Raw genomic sequence first — 20,804 nt, forward strand, 5'->3', positions numbered from 1 at the left:
CCAACGCCTGGCATTCATCAGCCCCACACTACTAATATTTTCTGAATTTCAAAGGTCCCAGGCACAGTGCCAACAACAGGGCACAGGCTCGGAGACTCCCCCAGGACAGGAGGGTCTAAAGCACCAGTCAGCAGGCAGCCCAAGCAAAGAGCTCTCTGCACAACCTGGCCCCTGCCCTTCTCCCCACCATCATTCTGTGCCCATCCCCCTTGTCCAGGACCCAAAGCCACATGCAAGGGGTAGGCTCCTCTCAGTCCCTGGGACACACCTGGCTCTGTTCTTCCTCAGGGTCTCTGTTTATACTGTTCCCTCTGCCCGGATGTTCTTAGCCCAGCTGTCTGCATAGCTGGGTCCTTCCTCTCCTTCTGGCTTTGGCTTAAATGTCACCACCCCAGAGAGAGGCCCTCTCTGACTCCCTTAAGTTACACACACACACACACACACACACACAGATTACACAGAGATATTCTCTCTCCTGAACTCCTATGTCTTCCTTCACAGACCTAATTACAATTTGTAATAATAGATGTGTTTATTTTCTTGTCTATAATCTGTTTCCCCCTCTAGAAATCAAATGCCATGAGGGCAGGGAGCATGTCTTGTTCATCACGCTGGTCCCAGCACACAGTAGGTACACACAAAAGATTTGTGGAAAGGTGAAAGAGACTCAAGGTCTGAGGAAAGGAAGCACCTGTCACCATCAGTGGTAAAATCACTGCCATTTGTTAAGCACCTACTATGAGCAGGGGAGTTAATCCTACCATATGCCTATGTCTCTGAGACCCTCCAATACTGCAGAGTCAGTAATATTGCTCCTATTTTACAGATGAAGAAATGGAGGCTCGAAGAGATCATAACACTTATCCAGGGTCAATCAGCTGGCAAGGGGAGAGCTGTAGGTGAAAACCCAACCCGCCTCCCACCGCCCCCATCACCTCACTACCTGACGAGTGGCAGGACCTGGTCCCCAACTGGGTGACACTCCCATCCTCAAGTCTCAGGATTGGTTACATGAAATCCCAGCCCTCCAGAGAGGCTTCCCACACCCACATCCACCTGGCCCCCAGGGCTGGAGGACAGCCTTGGTCTCAGCCAAAACTAGAACCACTTGAGCCTCTGAATCGAGCATTTCATATAATCCTGAGCAGAAAAGGGCTTTTTCCCCCTATGTCTTGCTAGTCCCTTTTTTTTAATGCACATAAAAATAAAATGCACGTAACATAAAATTTACCATTTTAACCATTTCTAAGTGTAACTCAGTGGCACTGAGTACTCTAACAATACTGTATAATCATCTCCACTATCCATTTCCAGAACATTTTCATTATCCCAAACAGAAACCCGACACCCATTAAACAATAATTCCCCAATCTCCACCTAATAACCTCTAATCTACTTTCTGTCTCTATGAATATGCCTATTCTAGGTATCTCATACAAGAGGAATCATACAATATTTGCCTTTTTGTCTCTGGCTTTTTTCGCTAAATGTTATGAGCTGAATTGTATACCCCAAAATTCTTGTGTTGAAGTCCTAACCCCCAATACCTCAGAATACTACTGAATACAACACTTGGGTTGTTTCCAGAGAAGTTCTTGCTGACACCTGCTACACGTCCCTGTCCCAACAACTCCAGGCACCCACCTCGAATGACACCAGAAGATACGTGGAAAGGAAGGAAACTGGGGTTTGCAGAGCACCCACTTTTGGCCAGTGAGCTGGCTGCTTTATATACGTTATTTTATTTAATCTTTTTGACAAGTTTTTGAGGTAAATAGGCTCAGAGAATTTAAGCAACTTGCCCAAAGCCGAACAGCTAGAAGTAGTAGTATTGGCAGAAGTATAAATGGTAGTTGCTAAAATTTTCTGCACGCTCACTGTGTGCCTGGCACGGTTCTAAGCCCTTGTGTACATTATCCCTTCACCCTTCATGACCCCCTTGAGGTAGGTTATTAGCATCCTCATCTTACAGGATCTCAGGCAGCCCTTCAACAATCCTGTGAGATCCAAGATGGCACATCTACCAAGTGACAGTGCCAGGACTGATACCCGAATCAGCCTGACTCCAATACCTGCTTTTCCCAGCACGCCACACTGTCCCCACGGCCGGATGAGGCCCACACTGTGGTGGAGGCACTGGGGCTGTGAGAGCACAGAGAGAGCTCGGGGGGCCCAGGCAGGCTCCACGGAGGAGGGCGTACCCGAGCCAGTCCTCGAGGACGCATTGCTTCTGTTTGTCTACTGTGTGTCTCACTGACTCCCCCGTAAGCCCCATGAGGGCAGGAAGCACATGGGTCATTTTCATCGAGAAGCTCTGGGGCTCTGCTCAGAGCCTGGAGCTCACTAGGTCCGTGGATAAGGTTTTGAAGGTGGAGATGGGAAAAGGGCTTTTCAGGTGGAAATAACCACACAAACAAGGCATGGAGGTGGGAAGGCTTTCCATGTCAAAAGAATCCCCTTTGGCTGGGACACAGGGTGGGGGAAGGGAAGAGACAGCACCCAAGAGAAGGGCACGTGGAAGGAGATGAGGGTGGCAGACTGGCCAAAAAGTCTCTTTCCAGGCTGGACGATGGGCAACTCTGAATGCCCAGCAGAGGAGTTAAGACTTCTAGCTGCCAACACTGGGGAGCCGCTGAAGGTGTCTGAGTAGGAGAGGGACCAGGGGGAGGTGAAGGGTGGGGAGCTTAAGGCAAGCAGGAGATGTGCAGTAACACTAATAGTAATGGGGGAAGGAGCAAGGGGGGAAGAGCCCCAAAGCCTAGAGACAAGGGGCCATCAGGCACCCTGAAACCTACAGGCCCTCATCCCCACCTCATTTGAACCGATGCTCCCTCCAACCTCTACTTCTCTCCCCAACCCAAAACATGGGCGGGCACCACTCCCCTTCCTGCCCTTCACAGAGCCAGGATCCTGCCCTCAGCTCTGTCTGCTGCTCACCCTCTGGGACCCGCTTGAGAACCTGTGACCAGGACGCAGCCATCCTCTGAGCCCTGGCCACTCAGGAGACACCAGAGGGGTCAAGAATGATGCAGACGATGATCCCAGGGGGATCCAGCCCGCATGCCCCATGACTGAGGACACAGCCAGATGACCCCCCGTCTGTGGACAGCCCAGCACCTCAGAGGTCACATTATGAGTCCAGTGGGCTCTATCAAGAAAGACCCAGTCGGCCCCTGTCAGCGAGGCAAGGGCAGGCTGGGAGGCCCAGCCAAGTGGACCAGGGCTTGGCTTGGAATCCGGGGTGAGGAGTGCACCCCTTCAGGACCCGAGGGTGCTCACGGTCAGGCAGCTACGAAATGCCCTGGCCATGGGGGTGGGGGGGCGGGGACTGGGCCAGTACAAGGCCCGGGGTGAAAGGGGCAGAGCCCCAGCATGGCTTGAAGACACTGGCCTCCCAGACTGAGCCTCAAGCCCTGGGCAGGGGGGTCCTGGGGAGGAAGGGGCCACTGCCCTGGCCCCATCTCCTCCCCAGGCCTGCGCCCTCCCCTCCAGGCCGCCCATCCTCACCAGAGCTTGGTCCCGACCTGCTCGGCTGTTTCCTTCCCTTATATAGAGTTCTGCTCGGGACCGGGAAAGGAACTGCGTCAAGTTCCTGGAGGCAAGATGGGGCCTGTTCCCAGGGACACCTCGAGCTGAGGGGCGGGGAGCCATGCCCCAGCCCAGAGTCCCCTCCAGGGCCAGGGAGCCAGCCGGGGGCAAGGAGGGGGCCTGGCCCTTTCCCCAAACCCAGCAGTCTCTGACTCAGAACCCAAGCAGACAAGACACAGGGGCGACCCAGACAGCCGACACTGGTCACTGCCCCCAGAGCCCCAGTCCCACCCCCTCCCCCAAATCCTCCTCTGCCAGGCTCCTCTTGGACCACTGACCCAATCAACCCGCCCCCCCCAGCTCCAGCAGCTCTCCGGTAGCCCAACCCTCCCTCTTATCTCGGGAGCCTTTCCTCAGGCCCCACTCACTGGCCGCCCCAGCTTCTGCCAGCCTCCAGGCCCTGTAACACACTCAAGACGAGGCTCTCCAGAGAGAGAAGTTTCTAGCGACACCCACACACAGCAGCCCTGACCTGCACAGCCCAACGCCATCCAAGGGGAAGGCCGGGTGTGCCTGACCCTCTTGAGCCCGCTGGACTGTGATATTTCAGAGCAGATATTTCCCGAGAAGGTCCTGGCAGCAGCAAAGCAGGTGGGGCAGGCCTAGCAGCAGGCCCTGCCCTCTGCAGCCAGCCCCCTGCAGAGCCTACCCGGAGGATGGCATAAGATAGCACCCAGATCGCCGGATGCCTAGCTGGTGGCAGAACATCTCTTCTGAAGATCTGCCCGCCCTGGAACCCAAGCTGGGGCCCCAAGGGCCCAGCTCAGGGGCCACACTGGCCCACACCCAAAGTCAGTGACCCTGGGAGGGCTGAGGTTCCATGCCAGGCCAGACTTCTCATGAGCAGAAAATCAGAGAAGATGAGTCCAGCAAACAGGTACCAAGTGCCTCCTATGCGCCAGGCCCTGGGAGCACAAGAGGGGAGCCAAGGGTCGGCAATGACAAGGGTGGGGCATGCGGGGCCACAGGCACAGTTGGGCCCAGGGCTTGACACTGGTCAGCATCCTGCACTCACGGCCCTGCCCCAACTCTGCCTCCTCCTGGGCTCCCTCGTTGCTACTGACAACCACCCAATTTGCGGGCCACCCAAGGTTGTTCAGCCAGAACCTGAGGGTTGGCTGCACTCCTCCTACACTGCCCCCCAACCAAGCCTGGTCAATTCCTCCACCCAAATAACTCTCCAAACCACCCCGTCACCCCTAGTCTCTTTAATCATGGAGATTCTTACAACGGCCCCCTGACACAGGCCTTCCTGCCCTCAGTCCAGACCTCTAAGCCACTCTCTGCTCGGCAGCCAGAGAACTATTTCTACAAGGCATATAGCCATTAATGCCACTCCTCTGCCTGAAGTCCTTCCATGGCTCCCAGCTCCATGGGATAAAGTCCAGATGCCCTAATATGGTCCTCACGGCCCTTCGAGACCTGGCTGTGTCTCTCTTTCCAGTCCCATTCCTCACCTCTCTGCCTCGAAGCCCGTGCTCCAGCCAGAGAACACCACTGTCAAGTTTGTTTGGTTTTTTCCCATATGGTACACTGTGAGGTAGGGGTTATCAGCCCATTTTACAGATGGGGAAACGAGGTTCTGAGAGGTAACATGCTTAGCCTGAGGTCATACAACCAGTCGGTAGTGGAACCAGAGTTCCAACCTGGTGGCACCCCAAGCCTCAGCTCTGCCCAGGACCATAGCACCTTGCCCAGTCGGGGGGTCACAGGTAGAGTTTCATGGGGGGCATAGCCTCTGAGGTGGGTGGGCCGGGGAGATGTCTGGGCCAGGGGTGGGGGTGGGGGGTGGCAGAAGAAGAGACCAAAGTGAAAAGAGGCTCTGAGCTGGGGTCAGGAGCAGAGGAGCGAGGTTACCGAGAGCAGTACAAGGGGATATAAGAAGACTGAGGAGAAATCAGCCACCACTGAGGGACCCAGCCTGGAGGACTCAGAGGAAGCAGGGCCTCTGTTATATAAGTGGAGACATTGAACAGGGAGTCTGAAATGCAGACTTCAAGGTTACCTTCTCCTAAGATCTAAAGAGCAGGGAAAACCCCAGCCCTTCTTCCCTGCCTGGAGAAGGGCCATTTGTTCTAAAGCAGGTGGGTTGGATGACATGGCCTGCAGCAAAGAAAACATCACTTCTAGGAAGTTCCTAGAAGAATCTGGTGAAGGAAAGGGCTGCGGTCTGTGGTCAAGGTTCTAGTGGAACTGGGGACAGGGGGGAGGTGATGGGCACAGGAGCAAGACCAAGCATTCCTTCAACAACAGTGACTGAGGGCCCTTTGGTGCCACTTTCCCAGCTATGGAGACAGAGAGGAATAAGAAAGGCCTGGTCCAGGAGGGGAACCTGTGCCCAGTGGAGGAGACAGGCATGTAAACAGAGAATTATAAAGAGCTCAGTAACTGCTATAATGGAGGTATGAAGAGGGTTATTATTTCACTGGGATTCAAGTCCATCTGTTTTTCCAGAAATTACACCCAGAGGGAGACTGCCCCATCCTCTCACTCCCCATGAGGGTTTCTGACCTTAGATGAAAACTTTAAGGGACAAAAGCCTTTGACCCTAAGCTGTGCTAAAACAGTAAGGCAGGAAGGATGCATGGGAAAAAAATTTAAGAGCAAGGGGGAAACCCAAGAAGCCAGAGGGTTCAGGAACTGCCAAGGAGCACACCAGGGGCCCTGGTGGGAAGGCTGGGGCAGGGGGGTGGAGGAGAAGATGGGCTGAGCGAGGCCTCAGACTGAGAATTCCAGGGCTAGGGGCCACCCTCAAACCCACACAGATATCAGAGGTTCCTCTTGCTTTCTTAAACTCGGCCATAGTCAGCTCTCAGGGCAGGACAATGGCCTGCAGCTCTCTCTCCCTTCCACATCTGCAAGAGGCCTTGCAAACCACAGGTGTTCACGGCTCTGTTTCCTAATCTCAAAGATACCACTGACTGTCTGGGGCACCATCAACTGGACAAGAGCTTTTGAGGAGGAAATGCTACCCGAAATGCATTGTACACTTCAACCGTAAGGTGCATTCCAAGTTCAGAAACATTAAAATGGGGGGAAAAAGAAGACACCTTGGATTTGAAGAAATTCCCTAAAGTTTTTTTGGTTCTTCAGCCTCCCTATGCTGCCTGCATCACTGCCCTATGCTGATGCTGATCAGGAAGGCCTTCCTGATGCCTACCTACCTCCTTTTATTAAAGATTTAAGGCTTGCCGAAAGAAAAGCAAACAGGAGGAAAATTCTGTATTCTCAAAGCCCATCTGTGCTCTTGAGTTGCCTAGACCCCTAAAGGTCATTTTGCCTCATCACCTGACTCTAAACCACCCTGAACTTAACCCAAACATGGTAACTGGGAGTGGGTTCAATTCTGATAGATCATAATACCTTCTGCTTGTGGACCCTCATTTCCAAATTCCTGAACACACTGAGGGATCATGAGTTTCCAACCAAAAGACAAGAGATAGGATTAGAAAAGCCCTGGACTAGGTTAGGCCTGGGCTCAAATACCCATTTGCCATAGACCGGCTATTGAGACCTTATTGAACCTCCCCGAGTCTCAGTTTCCTCATCTGTAAACTGGGGATAAGGAGACCTACTTTGCAGAGTGGTTGGGAGGACAAAATAAAGTTGACTGAGATGACATGAGTGAAAATGTCTGGAACATAGCACATGCTTGGAAAACGTTAGCTCCCTTCTATTTGAGCCGGATGCAGTTCTTGCACCTCTCCATGCCTCAGCGCCTTCATTTACAGGGTCGCAAATTGTACGGGGCATACTATGTGCATTTGATATGTCTCAACGTATGTAATCCTCACTTGAATGCTGTGAGGTAGGTTCTGTTCATATGCCCACTTTACAGAGGAAAAAACTGAGGAACAATAACAGAATGAGAGGAAGGTCCTGTCTACCTTAAGTCAGAGCTCGGAGCAGTATAATACAATGCAAAAGATTCCCATCAAAGCAATTCACCTTTTTTTCTTTGGAGCTTTCGACTCTTATGTGGCCTAAGCTTCAATTATCTGAAAATTCACTCATGTAGAAAACTCCTGGGCCACAGATGGCAGCGACAGGAGGAGTTAGTGTGATTGTTCCGCACAATTAGCGCCTGTCAAGGGCTGGTGTTCTGGAACCCCATCTGTTCTGATGGACTGCACCAGGAGCCCCAGGAACAGGAGGTCCCCAGGGCAGGGCAGGGCAAGCCCAGCTCCATGTAGCTCCTTTAAATCCATCTGTGGCCGAGTCGCAGGAAGCCCCCTCTCGATCCCAATTAGCCAGCAGCAGAGACTTGAAGCCAGGCCAGCACTGAAGGCCAGCGGAGGCCTGGCTGTCACCGGCATTGTTCAGCTCCATCTGACGCATATCCACCCCTCTGCAATGTTTCCTTGTTCCCTGGGAGGCCCTCCAAGATGCACACATCCGAAACCAGGTCTGGAGGGAAGAGGGGGTGGAGGGAGAGGCAGCGGAAGACCTGGCTCTATCTGGCTGGGAAAACAGGCAGATTTTAATTGGACAGGAGAGAGAACTCACATCAGATAGAGGCCCAGTGACCCAGAGACACGGCACACACACAGCTCAGACGCCCCGAGGCACACGCAGAGCATGCACACAGGCCACAGGACCACTGCCAGGTGCAGATGCAAAGTCACTCCCTGGTGCTCCCTCCCCGCCCCGCCCCAAGCAGAGCCGCACAGATGGGAACACAGCAGCATGGCCAGCACACCTACTAGCAGGGGCAGTCTGCATGGCCCTGAGCTCAGCTGATTTCAGAAAGCCAGAGGGGAAAATGACCCATGTGGGCAGACAGTGGGGAGGGGAGAGCATGAACCAGCAGAGGTGGGGGATGTGAGGTGCCCACAGGAGCCTGACCACCCACTGCAGCCGGACAAGTGACAAATTCCCCTTGGACTCGCCCGGGCCACCTGAGCCTTGCCCGTCCTTCTGCTAGAGCAGGTGAGGGGGTAAGGCACACAGATGGAAGCTGGGTAGGAGGTGGCAGAAACAGGACGGCATGTGCACAAACGATGGGGCAGATCTAATTGGAGGATAAGCACCCTGAAAATTATGGGATGAAGGCACAGAAGCAGGAATTTTAGAGGTGGAGGTGGTGAGGAGAAGCAAAACAGAGTTTAGGGCTTGTGGGACAACCATTTTATTTGAATACCTACCGTGTACTGTGTACTTCAGACATAGTACCACATTTAACCCGTTCAACAATATGCACTACAGGCAATACTCGCTTTTTCCAGGTGAGGCCACTGAAACTCAACAAGAAAAGTGAGTTGCCCAAGACCACTCAGTTATGATCAGTTGAGCTGGGACTCAAACCCAGGACAGCCAGAATACAAAATCTATACTCCTTCAGGCAATCCAGGTCACTAGGGTGCTTAGAGGACAAAACAGGGCAGCTATGGGGCCAAGGGGGTGTGGAGGTATAGATGCGGGGAGGGGCTGGGGCTGGACTCCCAACTCCTAAGGAGGGCAGTGGCAGCAAAGCTCAGGCCGCCGTGACTCAGTGGCTTGGCCTCCAGGGAGCATTTCCGGAGCCCCAGACAGCTCTGTACAGTCTAAGAGCCACCTGCCCGGCAGAGACACTGAGCCATTACTCACAACTGTTACTCAATCCTCTCTGCACGTCCACTGCTCAGCACATCACTTACTCCTACTCCGTCCTCTAAGCGTGGCCAAGGGGGAGCTGGCAGATCTGCCCAGTTCCCTCCCTCACTTCACCAGCTCAAATCCTGCCAGCACATCCCCACCTGAATCACTGGGACAGAGACCCAGAAACTCTGGCCCATTCAACTCTGACAGCTGTTGCCCTCTGCTCTGTTCTAAGAAATGGAGCTGGAGGAGAGGTCACTGAGCAAAGAATCTTCCAGTCCCACGGCTGGAATGGACCTCCTCAGCACCTCAGCAGGCTTCCCAGTAGATGCGTTAAGACCCTCCAGGGCCCCCACGTCCATGGTGGACAACTCTTCCAAGAGCCCCCAGAGCAAGAGCCTCTCTGTTCAGAAAGATCCTTGGACTTGCAGAATTTCATCACTGATTAGAAAGCAAGAACTCTCCTAACTCTACCTTCTCATCTCACAAACGAGGAAACTGAAGCCCAGAGAGGGGAAGTGCTTTTCCCAAGGTCACTCAGTGCCAAAGGGGGACTAGAAACAGGCCACCTGAACCCCCCTGCCACCAGTCCCTCCAGCTAATCCCCTCCCCCTGCCCCAAGTCAGGGCAGGGCACTGAAGTCTACCCTCACTCTCCCTTGTTGCAAAGCAGCTGCTCATTACACAACACTGGCGGTGGGAGAGCTGAAGGTGAGCTGAAGAGGGAAGAAAGGAGTTGCAGCCAGATGATGGTTAGCGTAGAGTAATCACTTTCTAACAGTGAAGGGGCATCAGAAACAGTCTGCCCAGGAAGCAGGGAGATGGACCACAGGCCTTCTGAAGGCCCTGGAGCCAAAAGGCCAGGCCCTCTGGCAAGAGACATGGAAGGAATTCCTGGGGTCCCAGCTGGGGACTAGGGAGAGTCCTGGCCTCCTCTCTGCTCACCTCTCCTCCCCCACCCCTCGCCCTGGCTCGCCCCCGTCTCCCAGGGCTCCAGCCTGGAATCCAGGCCTGGTTGCTGCCTCCGCTCCCACGCTCAGCTCGGCTCAGCTGTGGCCACAGCAGAGGCAGCACCGTGTGTGGTGTCCGAGGCAGCTCATAAGGCACCGAGGACTCTTCAAAGCCTCCCTCTATCTCTAGCGCTCTCCCACCCCCCTCTGGGCAGCTGCTCTCATCTCTGCCAAGAAGCCCCTGCCCAGCTCTCTCCCTCTGCATCCACAACAGTAATAACAGTAGCAGTAATCATAACCAAAGGTCATGCGGTATGTCCAGAAGACACGGTTCTTTCTGGTTCCCACATTTTACAGATGAATTAAACTCAAGCACCGGCAGGTTAGGTAAGTTGCCGGCAGTCACACAGCCTGTGAGAGGTGGGGTCAGGATTCAAACCCAGACAGCGTGGCTGCAGAGTCTGTGATCTTGACCCCCATGCCACACTGCCCTTGTGATAGGACCTCACTCCGGGAAGTTAAAGCTCCTGAAATCTCCGCTCCCTCATCCATGCAGTTGCTGAGCACCTGGCCTCTGCAACACTCAACATTCCTCTTGGCTACAGATGGGCAGTCCCTGTCCGGACACTAACCAAGCCACTTACAGTCAGGCTGGGCACCCCCTGCCTCCGCACTGACCAGGGGACACCCTTGTTCATGCATTTATTCAACAAATAGTAAGCACCTACTGGGTGCCGGGCAGGTGGTGAAGGACAGCCCCCCCAAAGGAGTCCCTTGATTCCTTAGAAATGGGAGCTGCCCGCAGTCTACCCTCATTCCCGCCTGCTGCGGTCATCCATCCCTTCATGTGTGAAGCCTTGCCAAGGAGGGCTCTCTTCTGTCCTGAAAGATCTTTCAGGAGGGAGATCTCAGTACATCCCCAGCCTCCTGATCCAGGAGAGGAGGACAGCACGTGGTAAGGAAGCCCAGAGGCGTGAAGTGACCCAGGAGAGGGTTTCCCAGCCCGGGGACTCCCGGAGATTGGACTTGTGGCCTGTCCCCGGTCTCCGTGGCTCAGTACAGCCTTCACAGCTACCCAAATCACCTTCCTAAATAACACCCTCTTTGTGTTTCTCCTACGTTAAGGCCCTCTGCTGCTTCCCTCTCCCAGAAAATCCCCCACAGCCGGACCCCAAGCAACACCTCCAGGCTCCTCCAAAGTCAGCCTTTCCCACACAAACCACTTTCTGTGGGCCTGGCCTATGGCAGACACTGAGCTTCACAAGTAGGCACTTCACAAGTACGATTTCATTTCATCCCCACCATACCTCTATAAGATTGCATATTAACCCCATTTTACAGATGCAGACACTGAGCCTCAGCCCAACGTCATACAGCTAGTAATCACCAGAGGTGGGAGGGACACCCAAGCCTGTCCGACTCTGACACAGGCCTAGAGCCATTATTTTATCCATCGTTACATGCGTGCCACTGCGCTTTTGTGCGTGCCTTCCCCTGTGCCTGAAGAAGCCTTTGTCCCTTCTCCTTCCTGCCGAAGTCCTTCTCAACCTTCAAAACCCATCTCAAATGGCACCTCTTCTCCAAAGTTTTCTCCATTCCACAAGCTCGTGTGCACTCCTTCTTGCTTGATGCCCCCTCTGCATGTTGCAGAAACCCTCTGTCTGCTCCCCTCTGTTTCCTACTAGACCATGTCTCCCTGGCCTTCCCAGCCCCATACATACCCCTGGCACCTTGCGTGGTAGAGGGTAGATGCCCAAAAAGGCTTTTAAGTGTGCCCAGCTGCACTCAGCCGCTGCCACACGGCCTTGACAGTGGGTGTCCGGGCACCGCCCCAGCCCAAGGAGCTGACCCCAATCCCAAGCAGGCATCTAGTGCCCCCTAGTCACAGCCAACACCCCAGCCCATGTCACCCTGGGTGGGGGCAGCTCCCCGTGCTTCCCCCTTCCTGGCCTGGTGGCCCCTCTCTGCTCTACCAGCTCGGCTGTTTCTGGGAGTCTCAGCTGGTGATTAGGGCCCTAATCAGCAGGACTTCCTGCCAGCGATTGCCAGAGGTGGGGGGGCGGGGTGGGGAGGGAAGCAAGGTCAATGCAAGGTGAAGTTCACAGCCTGGGACCGGGGGAGGAGGCTCCGGCAGGGAAATGGACTCGCAGATTCTTCCAGCCCAGCACCTCTCCAGCCCTCCATCCTACAGGTGAGGACACCAGGCCCAGCAAGGGAAGGGACTGGTGCAGAGTCCAGGGACAGAGCAGAAGCCCTGCTCTCCCACTGCCCTCGGCCACAGGGACCCCAGGGCAGAAACCCTCCCTTATGCGTCCCCTGAAGCCCTCTGTCTGCCCCCGGGCACCCCCCCACCTCACCAGCACCAAGCCCCATGCTGAACCCACAGGCTGCTCCCCATAAAGAGCTGTCGGAGACCAGTTGACTACTCAGGTCCGGTCAAGGTCAAGGGTCAAAGGTAAGCCCCTCCTCTAGATGAGCAATGGCCTAGCAATGGGGCAGAGGTGACCAGGGGCTGAGGAAGGGAAGCGAGATAGGGCCGGCTTGAGCTCAGGAACCCTTCGCAGCTGTCATCATCATCAGCCCAAGCCCATTCTTTCTCCAAAAAAAAAAGCTTAATGCCTTTTACAGTTGCAACTGGGCGGGCCAGGGGTCCGGAAATGGAGCTCACACCCCCAACCCGGAGCAACCTCAGCCTCCCTGGGTGGGAACCAGGGCTAGGTGGAGGGTGTAGCTTGGCAGGCCTTGAGGGCTGACCCCTACTAATGAGGAACATCAGGGGCACCAGAAAGCAGAGGACCCCAGAGAGGCCTCAGATGGTGAGGGAGCGTGGCCAAGAGCCTGCCCCTGCCACCACGGGGTCAAAGCTCCCAGCTCTGAGGCCTGCAGGAAAGGCTGGGCATGGTTCTCCCCCACCTCCTACCAATAAGGGACTAAAGTAAAGTTGCAGCAAGAGGGATGCAGGTTAGGACTTCCCTGGTGGCCCAGTGGTTAAGAATCTGCCTGCCAATGCAGGGCACACGGGTTCGAGCCCCGGTCTGGGAAGATGCCACATGCCGCAGAGCAACGAAGCCCATGCGCCACAACTACTGAGCCTGCGCTCTGGAGCCCGCAAGCCACAACTACTGAGCCTGCGAGCCACAGCTACTGAAGCCCGCGCGCCTAGAGCCTGTGCTCCTCAACAAGAGAAACCACCACAGTGAGAAGCCCGAGCACCGCAGCGAAGAGCAGCCCCCGCTTGCCGCAACTAGAGAAAGCCCACACGCAACAACGAAGACCCAATACAGCCAAAAATAAAAAGAAATTTAAAAGAGGGATGCAGGTTAGACTTCAGAGAGACCTAGAGGGTATAAGACACAGCAACTTGCAGCATTATTTGGGGAATCTCACTTTAAAATATAGTTGCTACCCCTATGGGTGTAGTCCATGGTCAAGAGTAGCTTGCCCGGAGGTCAAGAGTGGCCTGCCTGGAGGCCAGGCCACGTCCTTGCTGGCCCTGGGAGTCTCTGATTCAGTGACTCTCATCAAGGAATGGATGGGATCCAAGAAGGGGAGCCTGGGCTGGTTTATAATAATGCATCTTGTTTACAGTGATGGCAGCTTTCTCAGAGTTCTCCATAAACACAGCTCCCTGGGCAGAGAACGCCTCGAGAGGTCCCCTTATCTCCCTACCAGCCCCCAATCACAGAGAGAGACAGAGTTGGAGTGGGGGAGGACGTCTCTTCCCTGGGCTCTGATGCTAGGACCCCCTGGGGGAAAATGATGCTACCATCTCCTCCACTCTCTGGTCCCGTAACCCTCCCTATCTTAGGGGTGGAACAACCACAACAAGAGAGAAAAGGGCCAACCCAGAGTTCGGCTCCTGGAAGGACACCACCACCACCACCGCCAGTAATAATTATAACAATAACAATAATAATAATTGCTAACATTTATTGAGCACTTACTATGTGCCAGACACTGTTCAAAGTGTTTTCAGTGAACTAACTCATCTGATCCTCACAACAACACTATGAGGCAGAAATTATTATTAAAACTGTCAAGGGCATTATGCTAAGTGAAATAAGTCAGACAAGGAAAGACAAATACTGTATATCACTTATATGTGGAATCTAAAAAATACAACAAACTAGTGAATATAACAAAAAAAGAAGCAGACTCACAGATAGAACAAACTAGTGGTTACCAGTGGCAGGGCGGGGGTGGGGGGATATAAGGGGAGGGGAGTGGAAGGTACAAACTATTGGGTGTACAAACTATTAGGCTACAAGGATGTACTGTACAACACAGGGAATATAGCCAATATTTTGTAATAACTGTACATGGAACATAACCTTTAAAAATTGCATTAAAGGATAAAATTTTAAAAAATTTTTTTAAACTAAAACTCTCACCCGTCTGCCCCTCATTAGTCAGTTGATTCGTGCTAAGCAGCACTGTGCCAGGCACAACAAGGATCATCAGGGAGGCAAGTGGCACAGGCATGCCCTCAAGGGGCGTGTAATCCATCTAGAAGACAGGTGAGCACACAGGAAGCTTGCAAGGGCTAGGAGAACTGAGGGGTCCCATATTCTCCGCTGCAAAAGGCCTAGGAAGTCTCCTGGGGGACCTGACCTAGGACTGGGACCCTCACCCCATAATGGCAGAAAGACAGGATTCCACTCGGGCCCTCCTGTAGCCCCTCACGCCCCATCAGCTCCCCAGGATGCCGCCCTCCTGGGCCAGTCCCTCTCTGCTTCCTGGAACACCCAGGCCTGAGCTACAGGCTTGCAGCCCTAAAAAGGCAGGGATTAGAGAGCCCAGACTAACCCTGGAGGAGGGACGGGGGCTGGCAGCGCCAGGGACGGGCTTGGACCCACCTACCACCCCCCACCCCACACAAGCCCCAACCCCACAGAGACCGACCACCCTCCCTGAGGGAAACCGAAGTGTGGACAAGTAGGAAGATGGCCAAGGTCACCAACCTGGCTAGAGGCAGGCCAGGGACCCAGCTGCACCTTCTGCAGCCCCGCCCCCCACCATGGGAAAGTGCTTCAGGTGATTGGCGAGAAGGAAGCAGGGGAGGGCTGCGTGTGACCATGCATAACAGAGGGGGCACCCGGGGGGGAGGCGGCGTGGCCCACAGGACTGGCAGCCCTGCCCCCCACCACCACCCTCATTCCAGCTTGCTGGTGCCCACACCTCTGCACGCTTAATAGCTTTGGAAGCCAAGACCAGGGCCATGGGTGGACGGTGCTGGGGACAAAAGTCCCTCCAGCCTCCCCAAATCCCTCCCTCCCTCCCGCAGCACCAACCCATTTCTGATTCCTTTTTTTTCAGAGTCGAGTAACTGGGAGAGCTTTCCTCTGCCCCCCTTCGATACCTATCCCTCGACTGGGCCTCAGTTTCCCTTTCTGGGGTGAAAGAGACTCAAGGCCCCAGAAATAAGCCAAGAAGCCAGAGCAGCTGCACGTGAAACCCTTTGCCGGCCATCCCAGCTCTGACCCTGACTTCTCCAGGCTCAAAGGCACACTCAGCATCTCGCCTTCTTGCCCCTCCCACTGGGTCCCTGTCAGACCAGAGGAAGAAGCATCCTAACTGAGCAGCTTCATCTGGTCCCAAGGTACTGAAGTTAGACATCAGAAGGGACTTCATCCTCAGCTGAAACCAGGACCCTACTCCTTCGCTCTCTCCACTAAGGAGAAAAGGGCTCACAGGGCATCCAGAGAGGAGGGGCTGCAGAGAGAGGCAGGCTGGGACATCCAGTGTGGGTCCAGAGCCCACCCCAGAAGCCCACCTTGACACTCCATCAAGGGAAGCCCAAGTCTCCCAGGGTTTGGCGCTCAGAAATCTTGCACCCCACCCCTACACCCTGCCTCTCCTCTCTGCCCTCAAGCCCCCCCACCCCAACCTTGGAAAACAGGTCTGGAGAGGCCAGTGGTGGGGAGCAGGTGGCCGGCTCCTCCCACACTCCAGAGAGGCACTAGAACTACGCCCTTGGCTGGCACCCCCAGCAGTTAGTTACACAAACCACTTCTAGCGGCCCTGACTACCCTGTATTATTTTACAAAATTCGGAAACTAAGGCTCAGAGAAGTGCTGCCCCTGGGTTTTTCCCATCTCAGATCTTGGCTCCGCTGCCTACCATTTCCAGGCAGGCTGGGGAGGCCCCTTTTGGGGGGCAAGCTGGACAGGGGCTCAAGCTGCCCACCTTCATAGCACACCCCCCTCCTTGCCTACTGCCCCCAGTTAGCACCTCAGGGCGGGATGTGGGCTCTAACTGCAGGGGAGCAGGGGTCCCCTCCATCCTACACCGTGCCCCGAGCCCAGAGGTCTGCTCCAGCCCTTGTGGGGTTAACCAGCCGGGCAAGACAAGCAGTGGGACGAGAGGAATCGGAAGAAACTCAAAATCCTCGCAGGAAGCAGACCTGGTGGGGCAGTGAGCAATGGGTGTGAGAGCAGAGCATCAGGCTCTCTGTTCCCCAAACATGGCAGGGAGCAGGAGGACCCTGAGAGGTCCTGCCTGTGCCCACACCCCAGGCCAGAGGCCACTGCCTTCCTGCTCCCTGATCTGGGTGTCAGAGAATTCCCCGACTCTAAGAATCCCAGGACCTCAGCATCCCAAGAGACCTTCAAGGTCATCCCTTCTAACCACATCCCAACTCAGGAATCCTTCCAAGCTGTTGTCCAGTTCTGTCTGAACTCCCCACCCCCAGACGGGAAGCTCACTACCTTACAAGGCAGCCCTTTCTCCTGCTGACCCGCCGGGTTTGTTAGGAAGCCCTTCGTTAAACCCAGCTGAGCTTCCTTCACCAAACTAAAATCCATTCTGCCCCTTTGCTTCCTACTCTTACTTCAGTAGAAACAGGGCACTGAGAGTTCCCAAACTCCAAAGCTTCAGCCACAGTCCATCAGCCATGAGAAGATGGTCACCAAAGAGTAACCTCGTCTCTGAACTCCTCTGCACCCCACCCCGGCCCCCCTCCAACCTGGCCACCAGCTCCCGGTGTTTACAGTTCTGGACACCGCAGCCCCCATGGGAGATTCTGAACTGGGGCTTTGAGGGAAGTGAAGGATGAAGCATGGGATGAGGGATCAGGAAGGAGAGCCAGAAGGGTTCAAGGCCAGGGATTTGGAAGCAGAGGTTCCCAGGTTGCCTCCTCCGCCACCCAAGAATTCTCAGCTCCGGCTCAAAGTCCTGGCTCCCAGTCCTATTAGACTGGCTGAGAGACCCTCCTAGGCCCTGGCCCACTGTCTCCACTCCCTGCCCTCTGCGGGCAGCAGAGTCAAGGCCAACCCCACGCTGCGATCCCAGCACTGATCCCATTGAGAGCTCTCCCAGCCAGCTCCCCCTCCAGAGCCAGGTCCAGGTCCTGCCTCCTACTCCCCTAGGCCAGAGGGGTCAGGGCAGAGGGTGCCTTAGCCTTAGCAAGCTTTGAGGTCCTGGGGGAGAGCGAGGGTGGGGGAGACTGGAGTAGCCGCCAGCTGGCAGGGGTGGGAGCAACTTAAGGCCAAGTCTGAGCCACAGTGGTCCCCACCCGACCCAGGCAGCTGCAGGAAGGGGCCCAGCAGAGACTCGAGGAAAAAGGGTACTCCCTCAACACCCTCCCAAACCCCTGGCTTGGCTCTGCCACATGGAAGGAACGCTGGGGCTCCCAGAAGAGAAGCCCCTGTCCCCAAAGGCTCTAGAACCCTCACCTCCAGCTGCCCCTCTAAGCCTCACTCCACAGCCGCCTGTTCTGCCCTCCCCAAGCCAGCTCCTCCCTTACCCAGCACCCATCCTGTCCCCTAACCCCATCCCACCACCCCCTGCAGGGAGCCCAGCTTGGGAGCACAGCGGGCTTCTCTTGGTCACCCCTTGGTCACCACCCTCCCAGTTTCCTCTTCTAAGACAGTGCCCAACCTAAAAACATCTGGAGAGGCAGTCCTGGCCCTGGTCCTGAACTGGGGGTAGGGGACAGACACTGAGGTCAGCTCTGTATGGATGCTTGGGCTTGGCAAGGGGTGGCAGGCATGACCGAGGGTCAGGGCAGGAGAGAGCGGTGGGGAGAGAGGAAGGAGCTGGGGGGTGAAAGGCAGCTGCGTGTGTGTGTTCATTAACAACCTGGATTAGCTATTTCTACCCAGAGGGGTGAGAAAGGAGTAGGAGCTGCTGGTTGGGGGAGGGCGGCAGGGGGCACTCATGCCAGGCTGTGCCCATGGGCAAGGGAGCACGGGCCCACGCTGAGGGGAGTGAAGTGGGAAACCTTTTTGAGCCTGCCAGACCCTCATTCGCACACGTGGCTGCCCCTGGGAGACGAGGAGTGGGAGCAAGAAGAGCCCCAAGGAGGAAGAAGGTGCCCAGTAACAGCTCCCGCCCGTGGCCAGGAAAGAAATGGAGAGGAAAAGCTGCCCACGCCTGTGTCGTGGTCCTCGCCCCCAGGCAGCCCTGCGACAGCAGGCAGGCAAGGGAAGGGACCCTGGAGACTAAATATCCCAGCCTCCCCCCTGCTTTGGTCAGTGTGTCCCTCCCCACTCGTCCCTGCTGGCCTCGGTCTCAAGCAGCCACTGACACCAGCAACTTCCCCAGCAAACAAAACTCCTTGTGACTGGTCTCTGTCCAAGCAGGGACAACCGCGCCCCAGACACCCCTGCCAGAACCAGACACTGACGGCGGCAGGGGACTGACATGTTGGCCTGGAGGGGCTACCTAGCCCAGAGGCACGTGACCAGGCAGACTGACCTCCCCCCTCCTCTAATTTATGCCCCACTGGTGGTCCTGACAGCACCAGTGCCGACAGCCCGCCACACACATACACACGCACACACACGCACACACACACACGCACACCCCACACTCACCTTTCCGGCAGAGGAGCCACTGGGTGGGATGGGTGTCTGGGCTCACAGGACAGGGGGCGGCGGTGGGCAGTGATGGGGCAGCAGCTGTGGCTGGCAAGAAGCTGGTTGCCGAGAGGAGGGCGTGAGTGAGCCTTGTGTCCAGGCAGGGAGTGGGCGCAGGGGGCAGAGCTGGTCCCAGGGCCACTGCTGGGAACTGAGCGAGGGCGCAGCTCGCCCGGCTCCCTCCCCTGGCAGTAGAGGCGGGCGGGCTATCAGCGCACCGCCTCCTCCTTCCCCCTTCCCGGAGCCGGCCAGCAGTCTGCCCGCCGCCTCCTTTAACCCCTGAAGCACTCGGCCAGGGCATTCACGTCCAGCTCCCAGCTCGGCCAGCTGGGCGGCAGGGCACGTATGCCTGAGGCAAGGCATGCCAAGAAGGGTGCCCCCCCCCTTCCGCCTCCAGCCCAGCAGCCTCTCAGGGGACCTGAAGGGAGGGACAGAGGGCTTGCAGGGCAGAGGGGGCAGGATGCCAAGAGGTCCAGGACCCCATGGAAGAGACACAGCTACAGAGAAATGGCCCAAGGGCTACTGGGTGGAGAAGGATGGTTGGTGAGACAATAATAATAATAGCAACTCCCAACTTTTGTAAACTGCTCTGCCTTATGCTGTGTCCAACTCATTTTGGTGACTGGAGACCTAAAATCTCATTTCTGAACCTGTTTTGTTTTTTTTTTTTTTCGTTTCTGTCAAATGTGGGATAACAATCCTGGCTTTTTTCTCTGGGCTGAGTTAGGACATTTGTGACTGTATATTCAAAAACGATTTGAATTGAACTCTCGTTAATGAAATGCATGCTTCAATTCTCTTTGAAATACATCCAAAAATAAAAATAAGACGGATTGATGGAGGGAGAGATAGAAATGTGATAAAGCAAATGTAGCAAAGTGTTTATTACAGAATCAGGGAGATTACCATATTATCCTTTCAACTTTTCAATATGCAAAAAAATTTTTACAATTAAAAATATTGGGGGAAATGTGATTTGAAGTTTGGGGTACCCTACAAATGATAAAAGAAGCAGATAGGATTATTCTGAGGGGAAGGAAAAAGGCATTTGCTGCATACCTATTTGTATGCCTGGCACCTAAAGAATATTCTCTCTCTCACTTAATCTTCGAATCTCCCTTGTTATTTTAGCTGAAGAAAGTGACCTTGGAGCGGTTAGCTGACTTGTCCAAGACCACACAGGATGGTGCAGAGCAGGAACTCTGATCCTACGGGCTGGCTCCAGAGCCAAGCTCCCCACCACTCAGCCCTCCAGAGATTCAAAGGTCCTTCTCTTGGCCATCTGGGCCACCCTCCTGTGAGGTCCTGGGCCCGTGACCTGCATCTCTGAGCCTCCTCAGTTTCCCCCGCTGTCCGATGAGTTTGGATCCAAAGGTCTTGGAGATCTTTTCCAGTTCTAATGCTCACTGATTTTATGAATCCAGCCAAACCCTTCCCCAGGCTTCAATTTTCCAAAAAGTAAAGTGATAGGGGAGGCCTGGGAGGAACAAACAGCCTCAGGAAAGATTTGGTGGCATCTGGGGCCAGCGTCACAGAGATGGTCAGCACGTTAGAGGGCTGCTCCCCCAAACCCCCCCCCATCCGTGACAGTGAAGCCCAGGAGGACAGAGACAGGGAGAGAGGCACCTTCTCAGGACCTTACGTGGGGAGGGCGGAGACAGAGGCCTCACTGAATCCACCCCCTGCCTCCAGAGCAAGATGACCTCATCCCCTCCCAGACGGGAAGAGTCGGTGGGCAGTGATGGGGCAGCAGCTGTGGCTGGCCCCCCAGAGTCCCAAATTCCAGCATCTCAGAACCTACCAACCTTGACAGTGTCTTCAATCTGTAAGTA

General features: G+C 55.2%; 1 protein-coding gene across 7 annotated transcripts in view; it reads right to left on the reverse strand.

Annotated features, from left to right (window-relative positions):
• The window catches only part of TNS1 (tensin 1), a 186,460-nt gene that overhangs the window by 118,887 nt on the left and 46,769 nt on the right, over positions 1–20,804 (reverse strand). The window contains exon 1 of one of the 7 annotated variants that reach the window (XM_059928656.1): positions 18,931–18,939. The exons of the other annotated variants lie outside the window; for them this stretch is intronic. The gene's annotated coding sequence lies outside the window, so the exon portion shown is untranslated. Of the gene's footprint in view, positions 1–18,930; positions 18,940–20,804 lie in introns of those variants that run through there. 7 annotated transcript variants of the gene reach the window in all.

This window comes from Balaenoptera ricei, chromosome 7 (genome assembly GCF_028023285.1).
Source record: "Balaenoptera ricei isolate mBalRic1 chromosome 7, mBalRic1.hap2, whole genome shotgun sequence".
NCBI classification, from domain to species: Eukaryota; Metazoa; Chordata; class Mammalia; order Artiodactyla; family Balaenopteridae; genus Balaenoptera; species Balaenoptera ricei.